This window comes from Vombatus ursinus, unplaced genomic scaffold, assembly GCF_900497805.2.
Source record: "Vombatus ursinus unplaced genomic scaffold, bare-nosed wombat genome assembly UNPS02000580.1, whole genome shotgun sequence".
Lineage (NCBI taxonomy): Eukaryota > Metazoa > Chordata > Mammalia > Diprotodontia > Vombatidae > Vombatus > Vombatus ursinus.
This window is the reverse complement of record NW_020940358.1, coordinates 20139851-20167812: the sequence shown is the minus strand read 5'-3', so window position 1 is coordinate 20167812 and position 27962 is coordinate 20139851.

Here is a 27962-nt window from a genome sequence, read left to right as displayed (position 1 = left end):
CACTAGCTGTGTGACCTTCGGCAAGTCACTTAACCCCATTGCCTAGCCAAAAAAAAAAAAATTAAAATAAAAAAAAAAGAGGTGATGGGGGCTTGAACTAAGGTGGTGGTTGTGTGAGTGGAGAAGGGTTGGATGCAAGAGATGACATGGGGCAGGATTTGCCAACCAATTCAATATATGGGGTGAAGAAGAATGAAGAGACGAGGAAAATGATGAGCTTGCAAACCTGAGAAACTGGAACAAGGGTCATGCCTTTGATAGAAATAGAGAAGATTGGAAGACGGGTGGGTTGGGAGGGGGGCACGAAAATTAGATCAGTTTTAGACACCTTGTGTTTGGGTTGTCTCTGGGACATTGTTAGAAATGTTCAGTGGGCAATTGGGATTGAAACTCAAGGGAGAGACTAGGGCTGGATACACACATCTGGGAACCACTGGCAAAGAGATGATATTTAATCTCATGGGATGTGATGAGGTCACCAAAAGTAAGGGGAGAGAGAGAGAGAAATAGGAGGCCTTCAGCAGAGCCTCGGGAAACACCCCCAGTTAGTGGTGATCTGGACAAAGAAGCAGCAAAGGAGGAGGAAAGTAGACGAGGAAGAGGAAAACCAGGAGAGAGCAGTGTCACAAAAGCCCAAGTACCCAGGAGGAAAGGGTCATGGTGTCAAATGCAGCACATAGGATGAAAATGATGAGAGTAGAGAAAAGGCCTTCATGTTTTAGAAATTAAGAAATCATTAGCAACTTTGGAAGGAGCAGTTTCATTAGTGATGAGGACAGGAGCCAGATCGCAAAGGGCTGAGGGGTGATTAAAAGGGGGGGAGAGGGGAGGAGAGGGGAGGGGAGGATAAGGGAGAGCAAGGGAGGGGGGGGGGAGGGAAGAAGAGGAGAGGAGAGGAGAGGAGAGGAGAGGAAATGGAGTTTGGCTAAGAAAAAGGGGAGGGATATAGGAAGATACAGACTGACAAGGATAGTAGGATCCAGTGAAGACTTTCATCTGCCTCACTCTGAAGCCTTCAAGAAAGTCACCTAACCTGAGACAAGTTTGTTTCACTCTCAAAAAAATAAGAATAGCAAAACGTCCCTCCTAACAGTGAGAATAAAGCACATTCAATCAACAAATGTTGGTAATATTGGGAATGTTGGTGAAGGCAACAATTTTCCCTTCATTAATTTGTGCTCTAACATTAGTGGATCTTGAAACTCATCAACCTCCAGACTTCTCAGTGTACAGTGTGTTACATCCCAGTTACATAGCATACCAATGACTGTGCACGAAGAAAACTAAAATACCGTAATCCTTTTCGCCCCCCCTTTAGTGTTCTATTTTTGGAGTCCTATTATTATTCCAAAATGAATTAGATCTTAATTTGAAGCAATGTTATGAGAGAAAGGAGCCAGTCAGTGGCATAAGAGGTTTAGTGATTGACCCCACAAGGAGAGACTGTACATCTTTCTCACTTAGAAAACCTGCCTGTTCTAAGGATAATGGGGCTGAAGAAAGGGGAGGGCAAATGAAGGAGGGCTAAGGCCTGGAAAGGGGTGGGTGAATGGTTCGTGTATTCGAGCAAAAGCTGGTCCCATGCTAGCATATGACATTTACACTGTAAATGTGTCTCTGTCAACCTCTGAGAATTTTTTTTTCAGAATTAACTACCTGAGCCTTTCCAGTTATTTTAGAGAACAGGGAAACTGAGGCATTGCTGAGCCTCAGTGTTTTTTCCAAGTTGAAGCAAGAAAACTCCCAAATTCCAATGTCTGTGTTCCCACAGTTAGGTAACTCCAACATGTTCATTTAAGAAGGGGTTCCCCTGGCTCCCCAGGGGGTTAAACAGTTGATGTTAAAGTGTCAGAATTCCATGAGCATTTATTAAGCCCTTACTCTGTACCAGGCTCTGTACTAGGGACTGGGGTTACAAGAACAGTCCCTACCCTCAAGGAGTTTACCATCTATCAAAGAAGACAACATGTATACAGATACAGAAATAAAAGTAAATACAAATAATACAAAATGATTTCAAGAAAAGACGTGATCAGGAAAGGCTTAATGTAAAAGAATATTTCTGATCTGAGGCTTAAAAAAGGAGGTAGGGATTCCAAGAGGCAGAGGTCTGGAGAAAGAGCAACCCAGGCAAGTTTGTGCCTTTAAGCACTTACTGAATGGAAAGTTGAAGGACAAATTCAAATTCACTTAACACTGTGTCTTTAGCTCTCTCTATCTCTGAGAGTCTCAGGACTCAGGCAGGAAGCAGCCATTGCAATGGCTTCCTTAAGGTCCTCCTGGTCAGAATATTTTTTTAAAGTAAAGAAAACCCTTAATGACTTGTGAACTTTAGGAAAAGCTCAGACTTCTGGTCACCTGTGAAATATTTAACGGGGAAAAGGATGCATCAGATTCATAGACTCACTCCCTGTTCAAGGACTCCTAAAGGAGAGGAGATTCTACTGGCTCAAAACTTTCTGGCAGTAATAAATTTCTCTCTATCATGGCCCTAATCTTGGATCGAGTTTAAAGAAAAGTTCTTTTTTTTTTTTCCTCTTAAGCACATAATGTAATTGCAACTTTTAGTTTTCTGACTAGCTGTAAAACTTCAACCCCCCTTCATGGAGAAGGTCAGTCACTTCTTAAGATGTAAGAGAATTTGAGAATGGACTAATGACAAAGACAAATGATGATTTTTATTTCAACAGAAGTTTCGGTGTGCTTTTTGCTTGGGCAGGGTACTGATAATAAAGTACACTTGACATATAACTGTGTAAGTTCTTGAGAAAAAGCTTTGCTTTAAAGTTCAATGAAGGATCAAAAAGAGTGAATTCTCCCTCACTGGCTTAAAAAAAAAAAAAACAACTCCACAAACCTCTGGAAAAAAAAAGTGGTAAAGGTTTGGGAGAAACCTCCCCTCTCCTTTTGTCTTTTTCTTCTTTGTGGTCCAGAGACAGTGCATTGACTGACTCCTTCAGAAAAGAGATCAGTGAAATTGTCAGTTGATTACTTCTCCTTGATTAGCATTTATAAGAGCCCTGTGATACATTATTTGCATTCCTATTTAGCCGTGATTTTTGTGGGGCACCAATGATTAAACTTGTCACGGGGCCTGATTGACGGGGTCAGATCTTCACTTTCTACTCTTTTGAAATTAAAAACAAATGTGTCAGCTCCCTTCATGGGCCGGAGCTCTGTGAAGCTCGCCTGCCTTGTCATTGGAGATAGGTCAGGAATGTTTTAATTTTAGGGATGGATTCTGCTTGTCAAGTAGAGTGTGATGGCGTGTAGTTCTGGAGATGAGATGTGAAGGGTGTAAAACAAAGAATGGAAGGAACAAAGACAAAGACACTCACATTATTAGACAGATTTAATTAGTCTGAATGGATATTATGCTAGATGAAGCAGTGAGCTGTGAAATTAACCCTTGATTACGGATTGGCGGATCATGCTCATAAAGAGAATCAAACCTTTGTGAATAGAGGAGAGAGGTGTGATTCCAGCCTCCCCTGCCCTTCTGGCTGGCTCGTCAGCCTCCATCCCTACCTAATGGGTTCTATGTTCTAATTTTGGAGCCTTCCAAATTTAAAGAAACAAACAAAGTCTTAAAGTTCAGAGGTCATCTGTGCAAGTAGGACTTGGTGGGAGAGGAGGGAAGGAAGGTCTTGAACAGAGAAAATTGTCTCTGGCATCTTCCTTTTCCCCATATGCCTTTGGAAAAGGCTATGGGCCTCTCTTCTTTGGGTAGGGAGCTGAGCATTTCAAAGGCATATAGGCTTTGGGAAACACAGAGCAAGGTTGTATCCCATTGGACAAGAAGGTGTCTGAACCATGAGTATAGAGTGTGACTTGCTGGTCTGAAACAGACCTTTTGAGGTCCAAAAGTCTGTCATCGGGGCAGCTAGGTGGCACAGTGGATAGAGCACTGGCCCTGAAGTCAGGAGGACCTGAGTTCAAATCTGGCCTCAGACCAAATACTTGACACTTACTAGTTGTGTGACCCTGGGCAAGTCACTTAACCCCAATTGCCTAAAAACAAAACGAAACAAAAACCAAAAGTCTGTCATCAATTCTTCTCTTTCTCTGGATGGAAAGGAAGCATTCTGTAGGTGAAATGTTCTTACTCACTGTGACCTGAATACCTTCTTTTTAACCCTCCTCAGACATTCCTGATTTTCTTCTTCTAATCCTGAACTACATCCTTTTGTGATGTCAGTATCACCAGAGTTCCACAAAAGCTGATGGAATGGTATGGGCTACACACATGTCTGACATTACCTTTACTTTCACTTAAGCAAATAACACTCATCTTAGGGGGCTAATCAGGGAGGCAAAGTGAGGGAAGTAACACCTACATGTTGGGAGGGAAAGAGAAAGGAAGAAAGGACTAATCTTGGATTCAAGGAGGACTTACAGAAATTGGTTTGTTAGACACAATGTCTAATCCATTGAGAAAAGTGAGGCTCATTGAGGAAATTCTATTTTAGCTGTGATATTTCTACATCACTGTGGTTTGCCCTTTCCCCAGCACAGACTATAGAAATGTGAAGGCTCTAGGGCCATGAGAGGACACTTGGATTGCTGCCTGCTTAGCTGGCATCATATGGTGGACAGAGCAAGGAACTGGGAGTCAGGATATTAAAAACAAGAAACAAACAAACCCTGGCCAGCCAGAGATCTTCCCTGACAGCCTTATCCCAGTCTTACCCAGGATTTTTCTATTGACTCTCTGTTTACTGGGCCTGCCCTTTAAATCTGTGAGGCTAACCTTCCCCTTCTCTATATTACTTCCCCTAGTCTATTCTGAGACTTGGAGATACTGGCGATGATTGGGATGCCTAAAAGCTGGACATGGACTGATGTCAGGAGTAAAGAGACAGAAAGAGCTGTCACTGTCTAGTAGGAATCAAGTAAAGAAAAATTCCAACTAGCTTAAGGGTTGACGTATTGTCATGAGAACTAGTCTACTCCCTATCTGATATAGTTAACACCAGGGATGTGGAACCTGTGGCCTTGAGGCCACATGTGACCCTTTAGGTCCTCAAGTGTGGCCCTTTGACAGAATCCAAACTTCATAGAACAAATCCCCTTAATAAAGGGACTTGTTCTGTAAAATTTGGATTCAGTGGAAAAGCCACACCCAAGGATCTAGAAGGCCACACGTGGCCTCCAGGCCCTAGGTTCCCCACCCCTGGTTTACACAAAAGATGGGTTTTATCATTGGCTCTATTGGTAAATTATTCCCTAACCCCCCCCCCTCATTTATTCCCTGACACTATGTGAATCCTAGTTCACATCAAGGGCCTCTCAATACCAATCTTGACTGATGTTTCCATTCAGGATATCTCATGGGAATATCAGAATTTGCCTCATATCATTCTCTAAAATTTACTTATTTACTATGCAAGTGCTCAGGAGAACAAATAATAAATATAGGACAGGTTTCACTTAACTTCATATAAAATGTAACAGATTCATGCCTGAGTCCATAAATGGTTAAGATCCTCCCCTTTCCCTCTCTAGTAAGTCTTCAAACCTTGTCATAAGGAACATAGTCTTCCAGACTTATAGTTACTACCCTAAATTCCATTCCCCACACCACCACCATCACCAAGGGGAAAGTACTTAAGATTTCTAGTCAAGTACAACCCCTTTTCTCCCCTCTAATGGGCCTCTGTCTCCCCACATAGCTATCGAGTCATCCAAGCTAATAATACTTTGTAGAATGGATTTTCCATAAAGAGAAAGAATTCAGGGCTGTTAGAGAATTAAGGAGCCACTCTCTCTAATAGACCCTACGTAGTCTACATGAATCACATGGAAGGAATTAAAGGAATTTGTCTAGATTCCTCCACATCATGATGCCCTGCTGTGCCAATCCTTCTTCCCCCTCAAGGCCTCACAGGTGGTGAAATCCATGGTCCACTTGTCATATCCAAGAGAGGCTGAGTATTTCCACCTCATTTTTCATCTCCTTTTGCTGGGCGGTTGCCTATCGTTCAACATCTCTTTCTGTTAGAAGCTCCTTCTTGCCTGGAAGGTGAGGGTTCGTGTGTAGACCTTAATTTCTTCCCCCCTCAGTCTATGCCTCCATTTCGCTATGCCACACTATTCTTTGAAGAACCTTCTTTTATATAGCTTTTTATCTTTCTATATGCATATGTATTTCCATCCAGTTGTCTCTGAATCCATGTGTTGCCCCCTTTTCAAAGCCTAGACATATCTGCTACATGAGGCATAAATATGGAGATTAAAGAATTAAGGATCTGTGATTTCATTAGTGTTGCCCCCCTCCAAGGAGGCTGATTGCAATTCTCATGCTTTAGTACCAAGTGTTACTGAATTACTGGGACTGAAAAATAATCACCCATCAGTTGGCCATCCTTTGGGTGATGAGGCTCTCCTCCCTTACTAATCTAGTCCTCAGATGACAAACAGAATCTGTTGCTAAACGCAGCCCTAAACTCTTCCCAGTTTGGTGAGAATTGCCAGAACTCTGATCTCCTGGAGCAGAATTGTGGATAATTTAGGATCACCTCCAGGCCACCATCAGGCACAAGATCTGGACTTTGGTGGGAAAGGACAAAAGGAACAAGACAAAATAGGTCAGAATTAGTGAAAGAAATGCAAAGAAAAACAGTCCTGTCCTCAGGGAGCTCACATTCTAATGGAAGAGACAATATGTGAACAATTATGTAAATACAAGAAATGTACAGATAAAACAGAAGGTCATTGGTTGGGGGAGGGGGCCAGGTAGAGAGGGAATTGGGAAAGGCCTACCATAGAAGGAGAAATTGAACTGAGTCTTGAAGGAAGCCAGGAAATTCAAGAAACAGAGGTAAGGAAGGAAAACTTTCCAGGTATGGAGGACAGCCAGTGAAAAAGCACAGAGTTGGGGAATGGAGTGTCATGTCTTAGGAATAGCAAGGCCAGTGTTGTTGGACTATTGAAATCACTGAAAGAAAACTTAGAGGTCATACAAACCCAAACACTTCATTTTACAGATAAGAAAACTGAGGCCTAGAGAGATTAAACACTTTGTCCAAGTTTGCATAAAAAGTAAGTGGCAAAGCTGGTTGGCACACACACTACCTGTGTGACCCTGGGCAAGTCACTTGATTTCTGTTTTCCTAAGTTCACTCATCTATAAAATGGAGATGATAATAGCACTTACTTTCTAGGGTTACTGTGAGGATAAGATAATATTTATTAAGTGCTTTGCAAACCTTAAAATGCTATGTGAATATGAGCTATTTGGGGGGGAGGGCTGGGCAATGGGGTTAAGTGACTTGCCCAAGGTCACACACCTAGTAAGTGTTATGTGTCTGAGGCCACATTTGAACTCAGGTCCTCCTGAATCTAGAGCTGGTTTTCTATCCACTGCACCACCTAGCTGCCCCAAATATGAGCTATTTTTATTATCCTTTCTACCATGCTGTCCTTTGTTAGGTCTCCTAATTGTTTACTCTAAATTTTCTCACCTTATATAGAAATGGTTTAAGCCTAGGAAGGTCTTTAGGAAGGAACTCTCCTCAGGAACCCAGCTGTCCTCCTTCCTTGAACTCTCAGGACCCACACTCCAGTCAGTGAAGAGGGAGGCCTTGTGAAGCCAGAGGGCCCGTCCTGTTGGTACATCTCAGGCCGGGATAAATAGGTTCCAGTATATATGGTCTCTGGAAGGTAAGGTGCTACAATATTCTACTGTGGGCACTGCCCACAGCTGACATGCTAAAGTCTGCCATTGTAAGAGTATTTTCTTTAAGTGCTGTTCTAAGAGGTGGGACCTGCTTCTGGGATGCCCACATTTCCAACAAAACCCTGTCTGTGGAGACTTAAAGCTAGGAGGGAGTCAGAAGTCATCTAGTGTAGTAACTTCACTTTAAAGATGAGGAAAATGAGACCCACTGAGGAGACCAACTGGATCTGGGCTTCCTAAAAACTCTAATGAAATTATTTTTAAGCTGAAAGCATATTTACAGAGAGGAAACATTGAAAAGAACAGTAGATCTGGATTCAGAAGACATACGTTCTAAGTGTGGTTCTGCCTGCACCTTCCAACAACTATACCACATTGTTTCCCATACATAAATATACCTTTGCATTGGCACAGTGGACTGCAGTTTACAATAGGCTTTCATATCCAGTTTCTATACTGGTTACTCCTTAAGTTAAATATTTTTAAATGGCCTCCACAAAAGTCCTCCTCTGATGACCCAACGAGGTGTGGAAGTGATGCTGGCCTATACAGCACTTAGCGTAGTGCCTGGCGCGTAGTAGGCACTTAATAAGTGTTTATTGACTGTTGACTGACTGCCAAGCTGGAAAGGCTTTGAACAAAGGGCAATGACAAACAGCACCTGTATCCAAGAACCAATTTAGCTATATACAGTATAAATAAACTCGTCACCAGACTTTGGCCACCAGGTAAAGCACTCTCCTACCATGATGACCCATTCTATCCTTTTAAAATACAGAGCTTACCACCTAAATGAACTGCAGGTGTTTCTTCTTACAGATGAAGGGGAAAGATAACCCTTTCTAAATAACAAAAGGCTGCCCTGTCAGAACCTGGCTCTCTGGTGTGAGTTAGGTAATATGGTAGAACTCTGGTTTCTATCCCAAATGAGAACCATGTAGGCAACAAGTGTTTATGAAATGACCATAATAATAACTGGCACACACACACATATAGATATAGATACACAAATATCTATATATGTGCATGTATATATATATATATATACATATATACATATATTTATTGTTCAGTCATTTTTCAGTCATGTCTGACTCTTTGTGACTCCATTTAGGGTTTTCTTGGCAAAGATATTGGAGTGGTTTGCCATTTCCTTCTCTAGCTCAATTTATAGATGAGAAGACTGAGGCAAATAGGGTTAAGTGACTTGCCCAGAGTCTCACAGCTAGTAAGTATCTGAGGCCAGATTTGAACTGAGGGAGATGAGTCTTCCTGACTTCAGGCCTGACACTCTATCCATTGTGCCAATTAGTTGCCCATGAATATACACACATACATACATATATATATATATATATATATATATATATACATATTCTTAGCATATTGAAATTAGAAAGGCACTTTACATACATGATCTCGTGTGATCCTCAAACACTTATGAAACAGGTACTATAGATATTATTAATCCTATTTTTTTTTTTATTTTTAGGTAATTGGGGTTAAGTGACTTGCCCAGAGTCACACAGCTAGTAAGTGTCAAGTGTTTGGTCTGAGGCAGGATTTGAACTCAGGTCCTTCTGACTTCAGGGCCGGTGCTCTATCCACTGCACCTTCTAGCTGCCCCCTTAACCCTATTTTAAAGAGGAGCAAATTGAGTTTCAGGGAAATTAAATGACTTCTCTAGTGTTTTGTTTTTCACTTTTTTTTCTGAGGCAATCAAGGTTAAATGACTTGCTCCTGGGCAAGTCACACAGCTAGTAAGTGTCTGAGTCTGGATTTGATGACTTGTCTATTGTTTACACAACTAGTGTCAGAGATGAGATTTGAACTCAGCTCTTTTTGGCTCCGAATCTAGCCCTCTAGCCATAATGCCATGTTTCCTCAATGTGCCTAGCCTATGCAAGGTGCTGTAGAGGAGATAGTACAGATAAGGTATGAGTCTTTCTATCAAAGAGCTTATTTTTAGCAGCATAGAAAGGCAAACATATGCAAAACAATTAGAAGTACTATAAATCAGTATATGGGAGCTGTGACTGTGTTTTTGCCTTTCTTAGTATCCTTAGGGCTTAACAGAGTGCCTGAAATATAGTAAGAACTTAACAAATGCTCCTTAACTGACTGATAGACTAATTAAGTGCCAAATTCGGGACACCAACTTTAAGTGCTGTATGTGTTTAGAGGAGGGCAGATCACTAAGAGCTGGTGTAATCAGAGAAAACATCTTGGCAGAAGTGGTCCTAAGCTCAGCCTTAAGAAGATTTGCTTTTGTGTCTATGGATAGTGAGCAGCAAAAGCTAAACAGTTCCATAGCTATACCAAACTAACGCAGATTAACTGAGGTAAAAGCCCAAGGAAATGATTCCTCTAAGACCCTTCCTAGATGCCATGATAGGCTGTACTATATAACCTGAGCTCAGCAGGTGATATTTAATTGAAATTTGGGATACTTTACAATTTCAGAGGGTCTCTGGAATCCACCAGCCTCCTAGATCATCAACATCAATGTCTGCTATAGTTTTTAATGCTTTGGCAAAGCTGAGAGATTTAACTGGTTAGAAGGTCTGCCAAAGGCATATTCGTATACTGGTCACACTTCTTTGAGTGTGTTTTTCAATCCCAAACTCCTTCAGGACTGAAAAGTCATTTGTCAAGCAGGAGTTAAACTTCTAAGTCAAGAACTTCTAAGGTCCTTGTCCAGCTCTAAGATTCTAGGGATTTGTGAAAAACCAAATAGGGATCAGTAAATTTCTTGTTTTCTTTTTTAACCAATATTCCTTCCAAATCCATGTGCCTTGGGAATCTGGGACAGGAAAAGAAAAGCACCTTGAAAAAGACAAAAGGGATTTTCAAACTTCCAAAAGTCAGGAAGCATTTTGAAGTGTGAGCTTCAACCTTTTCTTAAGTAATCCTCACAATGGGTTTTGAAACCACACTAAATCTAAGGAATGTTTAGATAAGGAGCCAAGCTTCGGTGCAGAGAGGAACTGAACATTTCTGGGTAATGATAGTAATTAGGGCAGTGGTGGTGATGATGATGATGACAGATTATGTATCTATAGGATTCAATGTTTATACAACTCTTTGCTCAAGAAATCATAAGAAAAGAACTGATTTGGTTTAACCCAGAGTGCAATCATTCTAACATGGGAGCCTTCGTCTCTGACACATTTGCTCCATCTCTAGTTATATGAGCTCTTATAGCAGGAGGAGGACAGATGGTTAAAAGTTGATCTGGAGGTGATGCTAGAATGGAAGCTTTAGCTTAAGATGATTAAGTGGGGATGTGATAAGATGCCTCAAGGAATCCCAAATAAACTGGCCTCCTGTGACTTGTACATGAGGGATCTTCAAGGGAATCTATGATCTTATCAGTGTGAATGTTTTCTCTAAAAATGTCCATTAAAACCCATCCGAGTTTGGCCTTTGTATACAACTCCCACACATTTATATCTTCCCATAAATTCACAAAAGGGGTGTACCCAATAACTTGGTGCCTTTAATTTCTCCTGTCATCATGAGAACACCAGGAAGCACAGAGACTGTTCTCTGGTCATCCCTCTCTCACCAGGACATCTTTTTCAATCATACATTTCTTTGATGTCATCTTTTTTTTTCAGGTTACCTTTGTAGTTCTTCATTTGCTATGTGTTGTAGCCCACTCATGTTCCCACCAAGTGCCCCTAGATTGCCATCCAAGTGGTACCCATCTTTAATTCTTAGGAGACCATAATCCATGACTTGTCACCATATGACAACTTGAGGGATAATGGGGAATTATGTCTCTTCTTTCCATTTACACTGCTTGAAAGTAGCTTCAAGATCTTTCATTTGACCACTCAGTTTCTGTAACAAAAGTCATGACCGTTTCTGTAACAAAAGTCAGGAACAGTTCACAAAAGAATCTGGGCCTGCAAAAAGTGAAATATGTCTTAGTGAATAGCCTCTCTTGACTGTATTTGAAATCATTCATTCATACCTTTGACAAACTAGCTCTGGGGTACTGGGAAATGTGAAGTTTAGGTAAGACAGGAACCCCTATCCTCATGGAACTTACAACTCCAGTCAAGGGATAAACCACAAATGATGATAACTATTATCAGAGTACTATGTTATTGCTGCTTTCATGAAAGGGGTGCAATACTATGGGAAGTCTGATGAGGAAGAAGGAAGTAGGAAAAAAAAAGTGTGTGAAGACGCTTATTTGCCCAACTTGCTCTCTTTCTATTCCTTTCTTCCATCAGAAGTAGAGGATTATAACAATGCAGAAAATGCATGGCTTTCCTAGCACTGTTCCTTTTGATAGAGAGTGTTGGTAAATCAAATATTATAAGGCCACCTGTCTAGTACTGTACTGGGGCAGCTAGGTGGCATGGTGGATAGAGCATTAGGTCTAGAGTCAGGAAGACCTGAGTTCAAATCTGACCTCAGACACTTACTAGCTGTGTGACCCTGGGTAAGTCACAAAAGCTCTGTTTCCCTCAGTTTCCTCACCTGTAAAATGAGGATAATAATACACCTACCTTGCAAAGTTGTTGTGAGGACCAAAATGAGATAATAATTGTAAAGCACTTAGTGCACTGCCTGGCACATAGTAGGCAGTATAAAAATGTTAGCTATCATCATTACCTTGCACATAGTAGGCACTAAATAATGTTTGTGGGATTGATCTGAATTTTAGGTGATATTGAGAATGTGTTGTTCATGCTTTGCCCTCATCACCCACCTCATCATAATGGCAGACTTTTACATAGGGCTTTAAGGTTAGTCACACACTTCTACAAATACCTCATTCAATTCTCAAATCAGCCCTGTGAAGTAGGTTCTACAAGTATTATTATCTTCATTTTATACATGCTGGAACTGAGCAGTTAAGTGTCTCACCCAAAGGCACACAGCTAATAAGGATCGGAGGCAAGATTCAAACCTGGATCTTGCTGATTTCAGTTTCAAGGCCCCTATCCCCTTCACCATGCTGCAGAGAGAATTTGGTGTTTCCAAGCTAATAAAATAGAATTCGACATTCAGTTGTATTTTGATTCTTCCTTTCTGCTATGTCTGGCCTTAAAAACAGGGTGAGACTTCCAATACCCTTTATGCCTCTTTGTTACTAAAAAACAGACTCTGTTAATAAATAATTATGATCTTTGGTTTCTAGGGAACAGGAAGATAGGGCAGAAACAACTCTTCCCCCCACAAATTACATGCTACAGTATAGATTTTCACCCAGAGTGGAAAGCAGAATAGAATTCTTTTTTCTCTCTGGCATAAATTGTTCTAATTATACGGGCAAGATCCTCTATCCCCAAAGATATGAGTTGGAAGCAGTGTTTCTGTTCTTTTAACTCCAAGAATCGTTACAGTTCCATGTTCCTGCGCCCCCCCCCCCCCCCACTCCTTGTTTTCAAACTGAATTGTTTCAGTGGTAGCTTGGTGTGTCAACTTGTAAGTCTATAAAACAGTTTTCTACCAGCTGGATATCCAACATGCTACATGAATACATAACAGTGCCTAACCAAGGAGGTTTGTAATTCAGTAATTAGCTGTAATTAATGAACACAAAGTGAAGACTCATTTACAGTTTAAATTATCACATTAGCTCCTGTCACCCTCTATGTACACAAAACAGCAGGAATTCAATTATTTTTATTCTTCAAAGCTAATTTAAAATTTAAGGAATGCCATTACATGAAATAATAGGTAGGAAATGTAATAGAAATCACTGAGAACAGTTGGCCGTCCTTAGAATAGAAAAAAAAATGCTATCACTGACGATTTGGAAATGTTTTTTCATCTGTGAACAGACGAAAGATTGAAATCTCTGCTCTTTTCAGTATATTTAAAAAAGAAGACGAGTTTGGTGGTTGTGGAGTCTTTCTGCAGAAAGAATCATTGTGCATAATTGTAAAAGCACTTGATACCGATAATGCTGTTGATAGTAACAGGATGACAGCATGCAAATGCTCACACCATTATCCTTAATGGGCTGAGTCTATTGCAACTGCATGAAACTCCTGTGATATTCACCCATCTCTGGGAGAAAAAAAAATGTCATCTGGGCAGCCTTGAATCATTGTTGCTTTGCAATCTCCCTATGTGTACACACCTTGTGGGGGCATGCATGACATCTACATGCATGACAGTGTTTGGGCACAAGTGCACACTTGTGTAGGAAGATGGTTTGCTTTTTTGTTTTTTTTCTTTTCATTTTGTTCTTATGTTCCCAGCAGCAAATCTCCCTAGAACTACTGCTGAGAGTTCACCCAAGCAGTTCAGTCAAGAAAAAACCCCTATTCCTGTGCCTTTTGAAGGCTGGATCTGTTGCTCTGTGCACTGGGCTTATTTTCCCACTTCATGTATTCATTTTTCTTTTATTTTAAATAGGCCACTAGAAGCCACACTGTCTAATTTTTCATAGGTGATCAACTGCTGAGTTGTGGTTTAGGTAGACAGAGGGAAGGTGCTGATAAGCGCGAGAAAGGGGATTCTATTAGGGAAATGCAGTGGTAATTAATGAATCCTGCCAGTAATTGGGAAGGTGTAAGTCTCTGTAATATCATAATGATAGTCATCCGTTCTGAGCAGCCCCCATCACTCTGAGCGATCCCTCATCGTCTCTCTGATCTCAGACACTTAACCATGCAAATCTTCCTGACAGGGCTCTATGTCTCTGTCTCCCTAATTGGGCAGTATAGAGTTGTTTATGGATATTGCAGACATTTAGACCTCAGTTGGAGGTTGTTCAAAAATCGTTAGCAAAGTTGCCTTAACAGCATTGTCAAATATTTATTCCCCTGTTTCAATATCTGTTTTTAAGCCAGCAATGGTCTGTGATGGAATCAAATGTTACATTGTCTGGTCCGGAGCTCAGTGTGTGATTGTTATTAAACCATTTTTTGAAGTAAAAACCCATTTACAGCAATTTCTCATCTTCTTTAAGATAAAACTTGAGATTGTGTGCTGGAATGTGATGCCTTTTTAATCGCACATCGCCAACTCTGTAGAGAACATTAAGTATGTTAATGCCATCTTGAGACAGTGCCATTTGCAAAAATTACAGTTTTGCATAGAGACTGGTTTCCAAATATCCATCACCATTTCTTTCTAAATTTTCACCTTTACAGGAAACATTTACCATCTTTTTGCACTGATATTTTTCCTGTACACAAGTGGTCACCCTTTCATCTCCCCCAAACTGGCATCATGAATTCTGTATGGTCCAAAGCTCTGAGACAGGAAGCATTTATTTAGCAACAACAAAAAAATGTTATGTGAGTTCTACGTGGAAATCATGCTGTCAACAATATTTTTTAAGTATCTACACAGAAAATAACATGAATACCATTTTAACATCAAGTCAATGTGTTTCAAATGCATCCACAAAGGTCTAGTGTAGCTCAGGCTATGGCTATAGAAATGTGGTGTTTGGGAAATACTGGGCTCCATTCTCCCCTTCCATGTTGAGGAACATGGAGCAAGCAGGGGCAAATAGCAGCTAAGAGTAGTTATGGAAATCACACTGATATGATGTCAGAAGGAATTCAATCCAATCCAAAGCTCTGGGATGGGAGGCTTTCTCTTTTTTAATGGTATATAAACTTTTATTTCAATCATGCTAGGATTCAATTTAATTCAAAAAGCATTTATTAAGTACCTTGTATAAGGTACTATATATATATGGTACTATGTATTATAGGTACTATATATATAAGGTACTAAGAATATAAAAATAAAAAAGAAGCAGTCCCTACCTTCTAAGAGTTCACATCATACCTGGGATGTGTGTTGGGGAGCAGGGGGATACATATGCAAAACAATTACAAGTAATTCATGAAATAGGACACTGACAAATGGGAGTATTAGGAATGGCCTCTTGTAGAAGGTGATGGACTTGAAGTGAGCTTTCAAGGAGCCCCAAGAGACAGAAGTGAGGAAGGAAAGAGAGAGTGTTCAAGGCAATCAGCCCGAGCAAAGACACAGAGAAAGGAGTGCAATATCATGAATAACGAACAGCAGGTAGGTCAATTTAGCTAGAACAGAGTGCGAAAGAGAGAGTGATAGAGAATCAGTCTGGAAACATAGGTTGGATCCAGATTGTTATCCTCAAGGCCAAACAGAGGAATTGGTTTTTTATCGTAGAGTCAATTCAGTTGTTTCAGTCATGTCCAACTTTCCGTGATCCCATTTGGGGTTTTCTTGGCAGAGATACTGGTTGCCATTTCCTTCTGCAGCTCATTTGACAGATGAGGAAACTGAGGCAAACAGGCTTAAGTGATTTCCCAGGATCACATAGCTACTAAGAGTCTGAGTCTAGATTTAAATTCAGGTCATCTTGACTCCAGAGTTGACGCTTTATCCACTGTGCTGTAGGGTGAGCCAATGAACCTTCTTGGGAGGTGAGGAGGTGTGTGATATGATCAGACCTGTGCTTTAGGAGTATCAATTTGGCCACTGTGTGGAAGATGGATTGTATCCAACTTTGTGGCTCATTAGCAATAGGGTTTGGAGCACATATCTTCGTGTGCCTTGGTTTCTTCATCTATAAGATGAAGGGGGGGCAGCTAGGTGTCACAGTGGATAGAGCACCGGCCCTGAAGTCAGGAGGACCTGAGTTCAAATCTGGCCTCAGATCAAACACTTGACACTTACTAGATGTGTGACCCTGGACAAGTCACTTAACCCCAATTGCCTAAAAAAAAAAAATGAAGGGGTTGGACTAGATGATCCCTGAGGTATAATCTAGATCCCAGACTATATTATTCATTGGATTAGAAAACAGAAGACTTGGTTCTAGTCCCAGCTTCATCATCAATTATCTGTGTGGATACAACCAAATCATTCCACTTCTCTGAAGATCAATTTCCTTTTTTATCAGATGGGGATATTATTTGTGAGAATCAAAGGACCTAGTATATGGGAAATATTTCACCAACTAAGTAATTATTTATTCATCAAAAAAATTTGGAGAGCCGTTGGAGTGTAGTAGAAAGAGTTTGGAAGTTTGAGACATAGAACCTTGGTTCAAATCCTAGCTCCCATGCTTAGTACAAATAAGTCACCTCTCTGAGTTTCAGTTTCCTCCTCTGTGAGAGGGGAACAATACCACTTATGGTGACTGCCTCATAAGGATGTTGTGACAGAAGAGCTTTGTAAACCTGGAAGCACCATAGAAATACAAGCCATCATTATGAGCTCCTATTCTAGCAAAGGCACTGAGTTAGACTGTGAAAGCTCTTTGGAAAGGATCATACACTACTCATCTATAAAGTTCCATTATTGTTCATCAATGGTGTAAGCAACCTTGGATCTTCCCCCAGTTCCTAGAGGGTTTTCATAGATGTTTAAAAGACTAGAGAAACAGAGGTCCCAGTGGCACCCTTGGGTGCCAAGGGTGATTGACACTCAAGCCCCTGCATGTAAATCCATGGAGAGCTTCCTTGAAAAGCTTTATGGGAGCCACTTCCCCAACCCGCAGGTCAGAAAATCTGGCTGTTGGTGATTTATTATGGCACTATATACACTGCTATTTGTCTTTTACTTTAAAACCCTGTTTGGGGATTAGTCACTGCTCTCATTGAAAACCATCTGGCAGGTTCCTGGGGTGTCAAAAGCACACGACTTGGCTGGGGCATAAATGTAGATGCAGACAAAATACTCAGACGACAATGATTCCATCTGGGTGAGGTCTATAGAGCTCATTTCTATGAAGCTTTGTGTGGGTGACAATATTTGGTGGTCTTCCTTGGCTTGGAAGAGAAAATCACAAATCAATCAACTAATCAGAAATTCAATAACGATGGCTGGCATTTATATAGCACTTCAAGGTTTGTATATAATAGGCACCTATGATGTTGTAGGTTTATAAATATTATCTCGTTTTATTCTCACGTCAGCCCTGCAAGAGGCACAATGGATTGAGCACCGGGCTTGGAATCATGAAAACCTGAGTTTAAATCCAGTCTCAGAAACTTACTAACTATGTGATCCTGGGCAAGTCACTTAATTTGTTTGCTTCAGTTTCCTCAAGTAGAAAATAGGGATAATGATAGTACCTACCTCTCAGGGTTGTTGTGAGGGTCAAATGAGATATTTTTAAAGCACTTAGGACAGTGCCTGGCATTTAGTAGGTGCTTAATATATGTTTGTTTCTTTATACTGTCATTATCTCTATTTTACAGATGTAGAAACTGAGGCAGACAAAGGTTAAGTGACTTGCCTGGGGTCACACATATATATTCAACCAATTGTCAAGGCTTATTGATTATATATATATAATATATATATATATATATATATAAACATATGTACTATATTATGTATACATATCTTCAATCATTTGTCTATGTATGCATATATATTGTGTATACGTATATATAGGAAGGGAGGAAGGAAGGAAGTTAGGAGGGAGGGAGGAAGAGAGGAAGGAAGCATTTATTAAGCACTTATTATGTGCCCAGCACTATGCTAAGCACTTTACAAATAGTATGGCATTGGATCTTCACAACAACTCTAGGAGATAGGTGCTGTTATTATTCCCATTTTACAGTTGAGGAAACCAAGGCAAGCAGAGGTTAAAGGACTCACCCAGGGTCACACAATTCTTTAGTGTTTGAGACCAGATTTGCCCTCAGGTATTCCTGCCTCCAGGCCCAGCACTCTGTCCACTGAGTTGCTTCAGAAGTCAAAGATGACACTAACGCTACAAATCTGAATGATTACAAAAACTGACATTCCTACATCTCCTCCTAATACTATTGAAGGTAATCATAGGGAAAGAGAATAGGGCACAAGGATACAAACATTGGGTAAAGTCTCTTGAGACTCTTCAAGAACTAATTGGCAAAAAACAGGAGAAGTCAGAGAGACAAATTTGGCCGAGGACAACCAAGAACCTTCGATTGGCTCTTCTAATAATTTGTGATTTTATAACAATTATAACAATATAATAATTTTAAGCCTGGGATATAGATTTTTCCTCCAATCACTAAATGTTCCCTTAAGAGTTTCTTTTCATGAAAAATGCCACTCTACTTCAATTATTATCCAAATCTCGGTCCATTGATATACAACAGTCTCATCTCTTTCTTGCCCTTATAATTTTGCCCACTAAATCTTGACCCTTCTGGCTTCCAAGCACTGTGTAGTATATACCTAGCATGTCCCTACTTTATGTAAGTCTGTTGCTTTTTATCATAGATAGGTCTGGCTTCTCAGCCAGACCCCTCAGGCAAAAGTCTTTATTTATCGCCAATAGGAGGCCAGGCCTATATTCTGTCAGAATTTTTGGTTCTCATTGGTGATTGAACTTGGTCTTCTTGATTAAACTTGGCCCCCAACTCTTCCCCTAAATGTTTTATAGCATGCCCACTCTTTCTGTGCAACCTAATAAATACACAGTAATGTGTTTGTATGCCAAGCCTGCCTTCTCCGGCAGATGTGGTGAAGCAACCTAAAGTCTAGAGGCTGAATAATACATAAGCTGATGCCTTCCATGCTGGAATAGGAATGTGCTGCCATTTAGGGCCGTAAAAAAGGAAACTTTCAAGGGAAGAAACTTTTCTCAATACAGCATTTTCTAGGCTTGGACACAAACTGCTATGTGGAATAATAGCCAAATGCTTACATAAACACATAAATAAGATGAATTTATTTTCACTATTCCTATTTGGTGCTCTCTCCATCCCTTTATTTATGCTTTAAACAATGGTTACAGTAAATATAATGATAAAAAAAGCCTGCAATGGGAAGAAAGATGATCAGAAAGCCCTGATATACAGCAATTCATGTTTCTTCTTTACAATCACTAACGAATCTTAACTTGAACCATGTTATGTTCCCATGTGAGTGATAAGCCATGATTTATTATGAAGTGTCATGAAATCGGAATGCCATACAGTGAGACATGAGCTAGTGGAAAATGCATTCCCCGTTTCCCAACCTCATTACTCAAAGATGCAATGTCCCTTTTCCAAGCCTAATTTAGCTGGCTTTTCCAGGCATTCTGCTCATCAGTGATGGAAATGGGCTGGAGCTGAAATGACCATTGAACCCTGGTGCCCAAAGCCATAACCCTCGTGGACCAGATTGGAGCTGCAGCCAGAGTGTGTGGGTCAAGTTTTTTCCTTCTTGCCCCCTCCTCCCCATCCACTTCCCCAGACATTATCTAAGGACAATTGTTGGGGATGGATGCAGCAAGGATTGTCTCGTCCTTCTGCAGAAGTGACATGGCTTCCAAGGCACATGGAAGAAACAGAACACACACATGGCTGGGGAAGGCTCACAGCGCTGCAGAAAAGGCCTCTTTCTTGGCTTCGGACGCTGATCAGTACAAAAGATCACTCCAGTTGGCCACCTGGACCAAGCTCCTGGTCTTCATCACTTCTTTTATAGCAGACTTTGTTTTGACCTCCTTTTAGAAGGACTGTCAGAAGTAAGAGATGGGTTTCATTGGGGTAGGGAACTTTCAGTCAAGAACCACTTCTAACAATGTAAGTCAGCAACTTAAGAGTCTTAGAGACCTAAGAGTTTAAATAATTTTTCCCAGAATCATACAGAGACTATGTATCTGGAGCAAGATTCAAACCCAGATCTTTCTCTCTATCTACAATGGAGCATTGCTTCTCAGTTAGAGGACTTTATGTCCTTTTCATTGTGGTAACAAAACTAAATATTCCAGTCCACTAACAACTCCCTGACTAATTTTGCCCTAACTTGGTGCCTTCATTTTCCCCTCTATGATAGGACTTTTCCTGTGAAAAGAGTTACCCTGGATGGGTAGGCATGGATGGGCTTCAATATCCATTTATTTATTTTTTATTTCAGATTTATTATTTTTAAGCATTCTTTTCTTTTTAAATGTTGAGTTCCAGTTGTCTCCCTCCCACTCACTGAGTAGACAGGCAATATGTTATCAATGTACATGTAAAATCATGCAAAATATATTTCCATATTAGCAGTATTTTTTAAAAAGCAAAAAATAATAATAAAGTGAGAAAATTATACTTCAATTTGCACTCTAAGTTCATCAGTTCTCTCTCTGAAAGGGCATGCATTTTTCATCATATGTTCTTTAGAATTGTCTTGGATCATTGTATTGATCAGAGTAGCCAAGTTTTTCACAGCAGATCATCATGACAACATGGCTGTTACTGTGCTCAATGCTCTCTCAGTTCTTCTCACTTCTCTTTGCATCAGTTCATATAAGTTTTGCCATGTTCTTATTGATTTTCTCCCCTGATTTCCTCCCCTTTTGTTATTTCTTAGAGCACATTAGTACTCCATCACAATCATATGCCACAACTTGTTCAGCCATTCCCAAATTGATGAGCATCTCAATTTCCAATTATCTGCCGCCACAAAAAGAGCTGCTGTAAATATTTTTGTACATATAGATCCCTTTCCTCTTTCTTTGATCTCTTTGAGGCACAGACCTAGTAGTAGTATTGCTGGATCAAAGGGTATGTTCAGTTTTATATCCCTTTGGGCATAGTTCCAAATTGTTCTCCCAAATGGTTGGAGTTCACTACTCTACCAATAATTCGTAAGTGTAACTATTTTTCCCTCATCCCCTCCAGTATGTGTCATTTCTGATAGGTATGAGGTGTTACCTCAAAGTTGTTTTAATTTACCTTTCTCTAATCAATAGTGATTTGGAGAATTTTTTCGTAGGATTATAGATAGTTTGATTTCTTCTTCTAAAAACTGTTTGCTCATATCCTTTGACCATTTATCTATTGGGGAATAGCTCTCATTTTTTATAAATTTGGTTCAGTTCCCTATATTCTTGAGAAATGAGACCTTTATCAGAGAAACTCGCTGTAAAAATACTTGTTACTTCATTATCTACATTTTAGCGAAATGTAGTTTCCCTAAGTATCTCTTTTAATTAGGTCGATCTTTACTTTTTCTTTGTCTGAGATCGTAATTGCTACCCCTGCCTTTTTCACTCCAGCTGAAACATCTTAGGTTCTTCTCCAGCTCTTTGTTTTATCTCCCTGTGTGTCTTTCTGTTTCAAGTGTGTCTCTGGCTAAGAAGAAAAATATACTTTTTTGTGTACATATGTGTGTATCTATCTATCTATATATATATGTATATGTGTATGTATATGTATGTGTGTATAGATATGTTTGTGTATGTGTGTGTGTGTATATATGTATATGTGTGTATATGTATATATGTATATATTCCTCTTAGTACTGAAACTGTGACCATGTCCCTTGCTCTCCTGCAGCCACAAGTCTTAGCACTCTTCTCTGCCTTGAAACTGTGAGCAGGGCTCCTGTTTCTTTGAAACCTATGAGAAGCATTCTTCTCTGCTCTGGAACTGAGATTAAGGATTGCTTATGGGTGATAGAGTTGCCAAAAAGTGCCAGCTGTGTGCCCAATGCCAGTGAAAGGTCCCCTGTAATTTCTTTCTGACCAGTTGTCCAACCCCCTTACCATCTCCAGGCTGAGAGCTTCTGAAGTTGCTGCTGCTACTGGTTTCCACTATGTCACAGATCTCTCCTGCTGACCTCCTAAGTTTTCTTAGGCCAGGAAAAAAAAAGTCTCATCCTGACCTTCTGTTGGTGTTGCTGCTCCAAAATTTGATTTGAGGCATTATTTTAAAGTTGTTTGGAAGACAATGTTCAAAGGGTTTTGCTGGATTGCTGCCTCTAATCCATCATCTTCCATGAAGCCAGCTACAATGTCTATTGTTGAAGGGATTACCTACATCAGTGAGGGCACAGATCCTTTAGAATATTTGAATAAGAATAGCTCATATTAATATAATACTGTAATGTTTGAAAAGTATTTCACGGACAGTATCTCATTTGATCCTCACAACAACCCCATGAAGTAGGTGCCACCATTGTCCCCATTTTATAGATAAAGAGGCTAAGTTTCAAATGCCCAAAGGGCTATAAAAATGTACATATCTTTTGACCCAGCAATAGCACTTCTAGGACTGTATCCCAAAGAGATCATAAAAATGGGAAAAGGATCCACGTGTACAAAACTATTTATAGCAGTTCTTTTTGTGGTGGCAAAGAATTGGAAATTGAGGGAATGTCCATCAATTGGGGAATGGCCAAACAAGTTGTGGTATATGAATGTAATGGAATATTATCGTGCTATAAGAAAGGGTGACTTCAGAAAGGCAGACTTCAGAAAAACCTGGAAAAACTTGTATGGACTGATGCTGAGCGAAGTAAGCAGAACCAGGAGAATGTTGTACACAGTAACAGCCATGTTGTGCAATGACTAACATTGATAGACTTAGCCCTTCTTAGCAATGTGAGGATCTAAGACGTCTCCAAAGGCCTCATGATGGAAAATGCTATCCACATCCAAAGAAAGAACTATGGAGTTTGAATGCAGATTGAAGCATACTATTTGCTGGGGGGTTTTTTTCCCGTTTTGTCTTGTTTTCTCTTTCTTGTGGTTCCTCCTACTGGTTCTAATTCTTCCTTACAACATCACTAATGTGAAAATATGTTTAATAGAAATGTATATGTATAGCCTATATCAGATTGCTTGCCATCTTGGGGAGAGAGAGGAAAAAAAATTTAAAACTCAAAAGCTTATGGAAGTGATTGTTGATAAATCAAAATAAATTAATAAAAATTTAAAAAAAAAAAAGCTAAGGTTCAGATTTGCTCAGGATCAGACAAGATAGTGGCAGAGTTGGGACCAGAAGCCAAATCTTCTAAAAATACATGTACATCACTTTATTCTCATTGGAATTGAGGTACTTTGCAAATTCAAAGTATGATTTTTGTTGTTGACCACATGTAACCAAGTTTAATGTATTAAAATGCAAATATTCAATCCTAACTTCCAGTTTTTCACTTTTCTCCAACTTATTTTGCAATTTGGAAATGGGCTTCCTTTCTCTTGTTATCATCAATCATTTAATAAGGGACCATTACTAATTTTACTGGAAGAAGTCTTCTGGAGACACATTTTTTCCCCAATACTCATAAGAAATACCAGGAAAAGAAACATAAGATTTGCCAACTTGTGGTCTGGGGGTTTTTGTTTTGTTTTGTTTTCCCCCAAAAGTAATTTGTACTATGAGACAAATATTTCTTTACTTATGTAAAGCATCTACATCTTGGGAAACAAACTGGAAATTTTTTCCTGGGATAATATGACTGGAAATTATAGATCAGTTTGCTAGTCTTTGTATCATTCATAAATTTTGTAACTGTTCTGACTGACGTTAGAACACAATCTCAAGATTTTACATAGCAAAGAAGAGGGCCCTAGAGAGGAAGTTTCTTTAGTAGGGACATAAACACTTTCTTACATTGGTTAGTTCATGGGCTGTAATATGAACAGATAAATGACTGGTATACTCAGTCACATGATATAAGTCAGAGAATCCACATATTTTTAAGTCTATGCATTGAGACTCTAACTTTTTTTTTCAGGGGTAGGGGGGATTAGAGAGCTTTGTAATATGTTGAGATAACATGATAGTTATTCCATGTCAATGTGTTTGTGCCTGCTTAGAACATTTACAGAATGTTATGGTATGCTTTTCCAGACTGATAATTCAATCAAAATGGACCTGTTCCTCACACAAGATACTTTCCCTCTCTTTCCTGAGCCTTTGTACTGAATATCCTTCATGCCTGGAATGTACTTCTTCCTCCTTTGCTTTTTGAAATCTCGTTTTTCTTTAAGATTCAGTTCAAATACTGTCTTCTAAATGAGGCCTTTCCTGGAATCTTCCCCAGCTGCTGCCTCCTTCCCCAATGTTGCTTTTTGTTGGTTTTGTATGTGTTTTATATGTACTATATATGTCCATATTGCCTTACTCATTAGAATGCCAGCTATTTGAGAGCAAGGATTTTTTGTTTAGTTTTGGTTTTTGTCTTTATATCACCAGGACCTAGACAATACCTAGCACATTGTGAATCCTTACATTGACTGGTTGATTGTAAGCATGGGTCTTGTATGTGTGAGGGACAGGAGGTCAGCCTAGACAATTACCACCAACCACTTAAACTAAGTGACAGGATGCTATGCCATGATACTTTAAGAATATATCTCAATTTTTCACTTAGTGTGATTAAGGTCTGGACACCTCTGTTGAGTCACTCAATAATAAATTTTAGGTTAAGTGTGATAAATTCTTGACCGGTTTAGATGCCTGTAAAAGCCAATGGATGGACTGTCTGTTTAGATTGGTTTTTACTCTGTGAGTAAAAAATCAGCAAGCCAGTTGGAATAGAGGATTCAAGAATCTAGCAGCTAATTGGTAGATGCCTCCAGCCAAGCTGCTGAAAAGGAATCACATTTGGGGAAGATTGCATCTCAGGATAGAAGATTCCCCACCATCTCATCTCTGTATAGAGGAGTACACTTAGAACATCAGAGGACCAAAGTCTTTGGACTTTTTCATTAGTATCCTAGCAGTGTCCCTCAAATAGCAACAGCTGTCTGAATTGGGAGTATAGAACAGACTGGACACTGATGAGAACATCATGTGGATTCCAGCAAAAGGATCTGTGAGTTATCCCTTTACCATGTGTGCTGCCTAAACTTGAATTCACTTTCCCTTGGACCCTTTGCAAACTTTTGCAAATTGTAAATAATCTCTTTTCCTGCAAATACTCTTGTCCTCTGAAGTTCAAAAGGTCCTCCTCTACCCAAATATGGAAAGATGGGGAGAAACATCTAGGCTGAGATGCTGTCCTCCCCCCAACTGATTCCTTTTCAGAAGCTTGACTGGAGACCTCTATCTTTACCTATGAGATGCTTGAATCTCCCATTACAACTAGCTTGCTGATTTTTTACAAGTCAGAGCATGTGTTACAAGTGACTAATTCATCTTTGTATCTCCCACCCTGTGCCTTGTGCCTAGGCATGTAACCCCCTCAACCTAACAACACTGTCTGGATCTCCCCACTTCCTACAGCTAGTGATTTTGTGCGTTTTATATATATATATCTATAGATATATATATAGATATATATATATTTGTATATATCTGTATCTGTGTCCTTTCTCACATCTAGCTTGTAAATTCCCAGAGGACAGGGCCTGTGTCTTACCTATACTTAGTAGAGTTAGCCCCTAGCATCTACCACAGCCCTCTAGCTGCCTCTAGAGTGAGGTGGAATAACAGATAGAGTTCTGGGCCTGAAGTCAGGAAGACCTGACTTCAAATTTGGCCTTGAATACTTAGTAGCGGTGTGACACTGGACAAGTCACTCAATTTCTGTTTGCCTCAGTTACCTCAGCTGTAAAATGAGGATAATAACAGCACCTACCTAACAGGGCTATTGTGAGGAACAAATGGGGTATTATTTTTAAAGTGCTTAACACAGTGCCTAGCATGTAATAGATGCTATACAAATATTTATTCTCTTCCGCTCTTCCCTTTTTCTGCATGCAACAGGCACTTAGTAAAAGTGTGTTGAATTGAATATTTAAGTTTTTAATTAATTCATAGCAAATGAATCTTCTCCTACAGATCCCCTTCAAGCCAAGTTAAACTATTCTTAGTTTGCCCAACCACACCTTTTGTTCTTTCCTGTATTTGCAACTTGTATCATGCAAGCTTTTTGGGAGCAAGAATTGTTTTTGCTTTCATCTTTTTCTTCTTTTTATAAATTTATTTCTGGTTTTCAACATTCACTTTTATAAGATTTTGAGTTCCAAATTTTCCCCCTCTCTCCCCTCCTACAGACTGCAAGCAATCTGATCCAGGCTACACATGCACAATCATATTAAACATATTTCCACATTAGTCATGTTGTGAAAGAAGAATCAGAACAAAAGGGAAAAGCCATGAGAAAGAGAATTGCTTTCATCTTCTTATCCTCAGGACCTAGGACAATGGTTAAGTTTGTTGGCTGACTGATAGATTATAAACTGAGGCCTTGCAACAACAACTTAAACTACTTGATAAGATGCTCTGCCATGATACTTTAACCAGAGGAGAACACATCTCATTCCCCTGTGATGTCCCTTCCCCTTCTCTGCCTATCGTAATCCTACTCCTCTCTCAAGCCCCAACTTAAATCCCATTTCTTCCATGGCCTTCCCTGATCCAAAAAGCCAGAAATGATCTGTCTCTCCTTTAACCTCCTATAGTACTTTCCATATCAACTTGCACTTCAATTGGTTTGTATTTTGTTTGGTTGGTCCCAACCTGTAAGCTCATCCAGGTAGGGAACTCTCAGTGGAAATCCTCTCTACTTAAATAGATCAGCAATTGTTCCACACCTAGTAGGTACAGAGGACTCATTCCTTGGTGGAAAGGCTAAGTGGTATACCCAGGACCAATCAGACACTACAAGTCAAAGCGGTCCTTAAACCCAAATCTTCGCATCTACTACACTGCATTGTCTTTCATAAACCAATCTTGCCTCCTCTGGAATAATTTTAACTCATATTTCTATAATTTTTTAAGGTTTTCATGTTACAGACAAGATAGATAAGATCAGAGAAGTAATATGATTGCCTAGTGAGTGTCTGAGCCAGAATTCAAACCTAGCTTCTGGATCTGGACCTAGGTTCAGCTCGCATTCTGCTACTCACAGCCCATGCCCCATGAGGGCAAAGATCAGGTCTGATCTCTTCTTTGTTGCTCACATAGGGCCCCTAGACTGCAGGGGTGGAGAACCTGTGGCCTTGAGGCCACATGTGGCCCTCTAGGTCCTCAAGTGCGGCCCTTTGACTGAATTCAAATTCCTAAGTTCCCTACCCCTGACCTAGAGCATCATAGGAATTATATATGTGTATATATATATATATACACATACACACATATACACATACAGATACACATATATACACATATATACATACATATATATACATATATGTGTATATGTATACATATATGTATTTTTTTTCCTCAAATGGCTTTGTGCACTGAGTTTGTACTTCCAATTGAAAAACAAAATAATAAGGGGGCAGCTAGGTGGTACAGTGGATGAAGCACCAGCCCTGGAGTCAGGAGGCCCTGAGTTCATAACCCAGCCTCACACTTGACGCTAGCTATATGACCCTAGGCAAGTCACTTAACCCTATTGCCTAGCAAAAAAAAGAAAAGAAAAATAATATTAATAATTTTGTCCTTAACAGCGGGTTATAGGAAAAACACTTTGTAAATCATAAAGCTCTAAGTCTCTATACATTGGTACTGTTGTTTTTATTATTATGTAACCACAGCCAGAAGCTAAATGTGTTTCAGGAAGGCAGAATGGTGGCTAGTACAATGAAGAGTTTAATCTTTAGAAAATGGAACGACTTTGCCAGAAAGCTCCATTTTTCTCTATGAAC